The following is a 7,523-nucleotide window of genomic DNA, read 5'->3' as shown; positions in this document are numbered from 1 at the left end:
CCATGTATAGCCAAGGGCGTCAGGGTGGCTCAGTCAGTTAAACATCTGCCTTCAGCTCAGGTCATGATCTCACGGTCCTGGGATTGAGTCCCACATGGAGTCCCACATCAGGTTCCCCCTGCTCTGGGCTCCCTCTGCTCTGCAGGGAGCCTGCTTCTCCCTCTCCCTCTGCCACTCCCCCTGCTTATGCTCTCTCTGTCAAATAAATAAAATCTTAAAAAAAAAAAAAAAGGAAATGCAACCCTTTGTGGGGAAAAATACCTATATGTCTACACACCCAATTGAGTGTAAATAAATGGGATATTTCTGGTAACAGTGCTTCTCTGAAAAAGGAAATTGGGTGGGAGGAGGGGAAAGGAGACCTTTTTTGTTGTTGTTCCTTTTGAATTTTATACCATGCATGTATATTCTCTATTCAAAAATACTCTCAAATATTAGAGGTTAGAAACCTCTGTAGAATCATCAACAGTCACTGCTTCTGAGTGGTGGGACTAGAGTTATTTTCGGCTTTTGTTTTACTGCCCAGGCCGGGTATTTCTTTGTAAATAAATTGAGGAAAAGTTTAGGTGGAAATGAAAACAAACTAACATCTTTATTTCCTGGTGCCTGGGGCTTGATTCTAGTCCTCGTTGCTGGAGTGCAAGCTCCCCCTCCTTGGCTCCCTCCATCCTAACACCCTCCCCTTGGGGTTTCCAATGAGAACAGAGCTAGGTTCTCTGTGGTGCCTGGAGAGAGCACTGGACAGCTGCGCGGGAGGGAAGGATGCCCCTCAAAGCCACCCTGGAGTAGGATCTGCGCTCAAGTTAGGGGAAGGTGCTCTCCGTGGGCAGCGTAGCCCTGGGGACACCTGGTAAGTATGCCTCTGTGCCAGTTGTCAGAAAGCAGCCCTTTCCCCAGGCAAACATAGGCCCTCACCAGAGCACAACTTGGTGAGAGCAGCAGTGAGTACCAGCTCCGCCCCCTGAACCCGTACTTGTATAGTTAACAACCTGCAAAACTGTACAACAGCCCTGAAGCCTAGAGCGAAGATCAGATGTGTTTTCTTCAAGGAGCCAGACAAGAAAAGAAGGAAGGAAGCAAAGGGAAGGGAGGGAGGCAGATGTGGAAGGAATGAAGTGGACACACACACACACACACACACACACGCGCGCGCGCGCGCGCGCGGACACTCTTAACTAAAAATTCACCAGGAAGCGGGCTGTCTCTTCTTGCCCAGAGTCCTGGGAGGCGACTGTGGTTCAGAGAGGCCTGGTGGTTTGCCAGTGCCCAGCCCGGGCCCAGAAGAGCAGAAATCGCCTGGCCTCCCACCGCTTCTTACTTTGCTGTGGTTGGAGACCAAAGGTGAGTAGACCCAGTCCCAAAGGGCAACCCTCTTCCAAAGGGGCTCCCAGGGAAAGGAAGTCCCACCTGCCATGGGCAGCTCCCTCGCAAGAAACAGTTAATGGGAGACTTCATCAAAAACAACAATGAATGGCGCCTGGGTGGCTCAGTGGGTTAAGCCTCTGCCTTGGGCTCAGGTCATGATCTCAGGGTCCTGGAATCGAGCCCCAAATCAGGCTCTCTGCTTAGCAGGGAGCCTGCTTCCTCCTCTCTCTCTGCCTACTTCTGATCTCTGCCTGTCAATTTAATAAATAAAAAATCTTAAAAAAAAAAAAATGAACGCTCAGCTCATGGTCCAGACAAAAAAGAATGTTTCTCAGGAGAGGCCAAATCAGAATCTGGACTACCAAGTAGAAGACATACCTCAGAACCCAGAGGGCATTTCGCTCAGAAATGGAAATTGTGATGGAAAAAGGACTTGAAAAATACATCAAAGGGGAAAAAAAAAAAGTCCAGGAGACCTAATGTGAATAACGCAAGTTCCAGAAGCAGAAATAGTTACAGATGAGGGATAATACAGGGGAATTTACATCATCTGAAAGAGACTTGAGTCAGTGCATCAGAAGGGCTCACCATATTCTAGCCCGCTGTGATTTTTTTAAAAAAGATACACAAGAGGGTGCCTGGGTGGCTCAGTCTGTTGAACTCGGGGTCCTGGGCTGGATTCCCTGCCAGGCTCCCTGCTCAGTGGGGGTGGGGGGTGCGGGGGTGTGGGGGGGGAGTCTGCTTCACCCTCTGCCCCTCCCCCACCCCCGCTGGTGCTCTTTCTCTTTCTGTCAAACAAGTAAAATCTTTAAACAATAATAAAATAAAAAGATGCACACGTGTGCTGCAAAATCCTAAATTTCAAGTGGGGAGAGGATAAAAATATTGCAAAGAACTCTAGGTCTTAAGGGGACGCTCAGGAGGAGAAGCATCTCGAAGACATAGACAAGTCCGGGGCTCCTGCGGGACAGCAAAGGTCATCACCTGCAGCCCTGAACAGTGCAGAATCCCAATTAAGGAAGGAGAAAAGAGGAAATGAGGAGAAACTTACAAGCCTGCAAACTTAAAAAAAAAAAAAGGGAAGACAGGAAACAAAACATAAAATGTAACAAATGCAGTGAATCAAATCAGGTATCCAGTTACTTCAAAAAAAAAATATTTTTTTGAATGGGCTAATTTCCGTACCAAAATGGAGTTAGAAAACAAAATCTAGCAGTTAGAAGTGACAAAGAGGCTAAAAATAAAAGGTGAGTCACATACCAAATACCAGGCAAAGGCACACAAAAACAGTGACAACACACAGCCAAGCATCTAAAAGCGTTAAATCTTGAACAATGGGGGATATTTTAGACCCAGTACCAGATTCACTCCAGGAGAGGGTAGGCAGTAAATATCACAGCAGGCAGATACTTGCAACAAACTCCCTAAAAAATCCAAGTTCTTTGCTTGATTTTTTTAAAAAAAGATATTATTTAGGGCGCCTGGGTGGCTCAATCCATTAGGCATTGGCCTTCCACTCAGGTCATGATCCCAGGAACCTGGGATGGAGCCCCGCCTCAGGCTCCCTGCTCAGTGGGGAGCCTGCTTCTCCCTCTGCCTGCTGTTCCCCCTGCTAGTGCTTGCTCTGTCTGTTAAATAAATAAAATCTTTTAAAAAACAAAAATAAAGATTTTATTTATTTGAGAGAGAGAACACAAGTGGGGGGAGGGGAGAGCAGAGAGAGAGGAAGAAGCAGGCTTCTCACCCAGCAAGAAGCCAGGCATGGGGCTCCATCCCAGGACCCTGGGATCATGACCTGAGCCAGAGGCAGACGCTTTACGACTAAGCACCCAGGCACTCCCCACCCCAAGTTCTTTATTTAAAAAACAAAACACAGTAATAATGGAAGGCATGTTCTCTTGCTTGCTCTCTCTGTCAAATCAATGAATTAAATCTTTAAAAAAACACAGAAATAGCTTTCAATAAGTTTATAAAATGACCGAAAAAACTCTACGTAGAAACCAAAAAACAGGGCGCCTGGGTGGCTCAGTGGGTTAAGCCGCTGCCTTCGGCTCAGGTCATGATCTCAGGGTCCTGGGATCGAGTCCCACATCGGGCTCTCTGCTCAGCAGGGGGCCTGCTTCCCTTCCTCTCTCTGTGATCTCTTCCCTTCCTCTCTCCTACTGTGATCTCTCTCTGTCAAATAAATAAATAAAATCTTTAAAAAAAAAAAAGAAACCAAAAAACATCCTCCAAAATAATCTTCAGATCAAAGAGAAAATTACAAATTATCTAGGAGGTAATAAAAATTACACTTTGTATGGGATATATGTACTCTTTTGTTTTTAAGAGATTGAAATTAGTGAACTATGGGATTCAATTTAAGGAAATCAACAAGATAAACCAAGCAAAAAGTAGCAAGAGGAATTTAATGTGGATGAAAGAGAAAACAAATAAGAAGCTAGTGGAAAGGTAAATAAGTTTTCTTTGAAAAACCAAACAAGCCAACACCTGGCAAAGCCAATTCAGGAAAAAAAAAAAAAAAAAAGGAAAATGCAAGTGCTATTATTAGGAACAGAATGGATACTGTAGCCACAAAAGTGGAAGAGACTGAAAAAAATTATAGGAGATGTTAATTCAGGTCCATGGCAACAAAACTGGAAAATCTGCAGGAAATGGATGACTTTCTGGTAAATTTTGGACTACCGCTGAACTCTACCATAATGTCATAAATAGGGTCCAAGCATTTCAATTCCATAAAATGCAGAGTTGCCTCACTGCAAGATTAACGAAAAACAGTACTTTTTAGTCTTTCCAGGACTCGGGATCAGGCCACTTGGCACTACATCATCCGGGGTCCTAGGCGGAAGGGAAGAGCACCGGTTTAGCCCCGTAATTGCAAGGAGGGGTGGGAAGGAGGGAAGATGAGCCAGGCTCTGTGCAGGGTTTGGACCCCAGGGCAGACTGATGGTGGCTCTTTCCTTCCACTGGAAAGTCTCATGCTGTCCCTCGCAGAGTAAAAAATGCTGTCCAGATGAGCAAGTCCCTGAGGTGGTCACTTCCAAATCTCCTTCCACGCTCACACTGCGGTACACCTTGGTCGCCCCACAGCTGAGAACAGGGACTAGGCTGGGGACACCAACTGGATCATATCCGGTGACAGGACCCCTTATTCATGGAATGGGATAGGACTAAAATGTACTTAAAAAGTAAAAAAGAACAGGGGCACCTGGATGGCTCAGTGGGTTAAAGCCTCTGCCTTCAGCTCAGGTCATGATCTCAGGGTTCTGGTATCGAGCCCCGCATCGGGCTCTCTGATCAGCAGGGAGCCTGCTTCCTCCTCTCTTTCTCCCTGCCTACTTGTGATCTCTCTCTGTGTCAAATAAATAATTAAAATCTTTATAAATAAATAAATACATTTTTACTTGAGAGAGTTGGGGGAGGGGCGGAAGGAAAGAAATCTCAAGCCGACTGGGTGATGAGAATGAAGACCTCCACGGGGCTAGATTCCATGACCTGAGCCAAAACCAAGAGTCAGACGCTTAACCAACTGAATCACCCTGGCAACATGATAATAGATTTTTTACAAGATTTCATTACTGTGGTATTTATTATGGTGATCTGGAATCAGTGATCTTTGATGTTACTACTGTAACTATTTGGGGACATCCACAAACCGGGCCTGTATAAAATGGTGAACTTAACTGGTCCATGTTGGGTATGTTCTGACTGCTTACTGCCTGGCCATTCCTCCATCTCTCACCCTCCCTTTGGCCCTTTCTAGTCCCTGACACACAGCAATATTATAATGAGGCCAATTAATAATCCTACCACAGCCCCTAACTGTTCAAGAGAAAGGAAGAGTCGCATGTCTCTCACTTGAAATCAAAAGGTATAAATGACTGAGCATCTCAGAAGCTGAGACGGGCGGACAGCTAGGCCTCTTGCACCAGTGAGCCAAGCTGTGAACGCAAAAGGAAGGTTCTAGAAGGACATGAGACAGGCCTTACAGGGAAAGTGGGCTCTGATGTGATCTGGAGAGGCCTACCCAGCCCCAACACCCCCTTCAGCCCAAGCTTAACCCAGAGCAAGGCCCTGACTCCCTTCAGCTAGGGCAAGGCTGGGAGGTGAGGAAGCAGCGGGACAGGCTGAAGCTGGCAGAGGCTGGTTCATGAGGACTGAGAAACGGCGTCGTCTGCATACCACAGACAGGCAGGCTGAAGCAGCACGTGCTGATGGAGAGGCTGCAGCAAGTTCTCCAGAAGATTCCAGACCCTCATCAAGCTAATACGCTACACTAATCAACCACGCTAAGTAACAGACTCTCAAAACAGACGAAACCACTTTTTGTCGGTGGAGACACCACCCAGGACTGTCACGGCTGGAGAACAGCCAGCACCCGGCTTCAGAGCGTCTGAGGTGAGGGCAACTCTCCTGCCTGAGGCTGACGAACTGGTGACTTCAAGTGAAGCTGATGCTGCGGGCCATTCCGAGCGCCCCGCGACCCTTAAGTGTTATGCAGAATCTACTCTGTCTGCATTCTAGAAAGGGAACAAAACATAGATGACAGCACGTCTGTTTACAACACGATTTATTGGATTTTTTATGTCCACTGTTGAGATCTGCTGCTCAGAAAAAAGATTCCTTTCAAAATATTACTGCTTCTTGGGTGCCTGGGTGGCTCAGTGAGTTAAGCAACTGCCTTCAGCTCAGGTCATGATCCTGGAGTCCCAGGATCAAGCCCCACATCGGGCTCTCTGTTCAGCAGGGAGTCCGCTTCTCTGACCTTCTCCCCTCTCATGCTCTCTCTCTCTTTCTCTCGCTCTCAAATAAATAAATAAAATCTTTTAAAAAAGGCACAGTGTCACCCAAGAGCTCCGATGGCGACGGATGGTGAGACTTCTGCTGTGTTCAGGTCTGCTAACACAGCATCCGCTCTGCGGCCTGTGCAGCAAGGGCTCATTTCAACTTTCAAGTTTTTTTATTTAAGAAATAGACTTCAGGGGTGCCTGGGTGGCTCAGTGGGTTAAACCGCTGCTTTCGGCTCAGGTCATGATCTCAGGGTCCTGGGATCGAGGCCGGCATTGGGCTCTCTGCTCAGCAGGGAGCCTGCTTCTCTCTCTCTCTCTCTCTCTCTCTCTCTGCATGCCTCTCTGCCTACTTGTGATCTCTCTCTGTCAAATAAATAAATAAAATCTTAAAAAAAAAATAAAGAAATAGAATTCAGGGCACCTGGGTGGCTCAGTGGGTGAAAGCCTCTGCCTTTGGCTCAGGTCATGATCTCAGGGTCCTGGAATCGAGTCCCGCATCGGGCTCTCTGCTCCGCGGGGAGCCTGGTCGCCTCCCCACCCCTACTCTCTGCCTACTTGTGATCTCTGTCAAATAAATAAATATCTTTATTTTTTTAAAGACTTGTTTTTAAGAATTTTTATTTATTTATTTGACAGACAGAGATCACAAGTAGGCAGAAAGGCAGGCAGAGAGAGAGGAAGGGAAGCAGGCTCCCTGCTGAGGAGAGAGCCCGCTGTGGGGCTCAATCCCAGGACCCTGACATCATGACCTGAACCGAAGGCAGCGGCCCAACCCACTGAGCCACAGGTGCCCCAAATAAATATCTTAAAAAAAAAAAAAAAAAAAAGACTCCAGAAGGCCCTAGCTGCCACAGACAGTGATTCCTCTGATGGATCTGTGCAAAGTAAATTGAAGACCTTCTGGAAAGGATTCATCATTCCAGATACCATTAGGAATATTTGTTTGTTTGTTTGTTTTTAAAGATTTTATTTATTTACTTGAGAGAGAGACAGTGAGAGAGAGCATGAACGAGGAGAAGGTCAGAGAGAGAAGCAGACTCCCCATGGAGCTGGGAGCCTGATGCGGGACTCGATCCCAGGACTCCAGGATCATGACCTGAGCCGAAGGCAGTCGTCCAACCAACTGAGCCACCCAGGCGTCCCTCATTAGGAATATTTGTGATTCATGGGAAGAGGGCAAAATAGCAACATGAAACGGAGTTTGGAAGAAGTGGTTTCCAACCCTACGGATGACTGTGAGGGGTTCGAGACTTCAGTGGGGGCAGTCACTGCAGATGTGGTGGCAACAGCGAGAGAAGCAGAGCCTGAAAATGGGCTGAGTGGCTGGGAGCTCAGAAAACTTTAACGCATCAGGGGCTGCTGCTTTTT

Source organism: Mustela nivalis (genome assembly GCF_964662115.1).
Source record: "Mustela nivalis genome assembly, chromosome: 17".
NCBI lineage: Eukaryota > Metazoa > Chordata > Mammalia > Carnivora > Mustelidae > Mustela > Mustela nivalis.
This window is presented reverse-complemented; position numbering follows the sequence as displayed.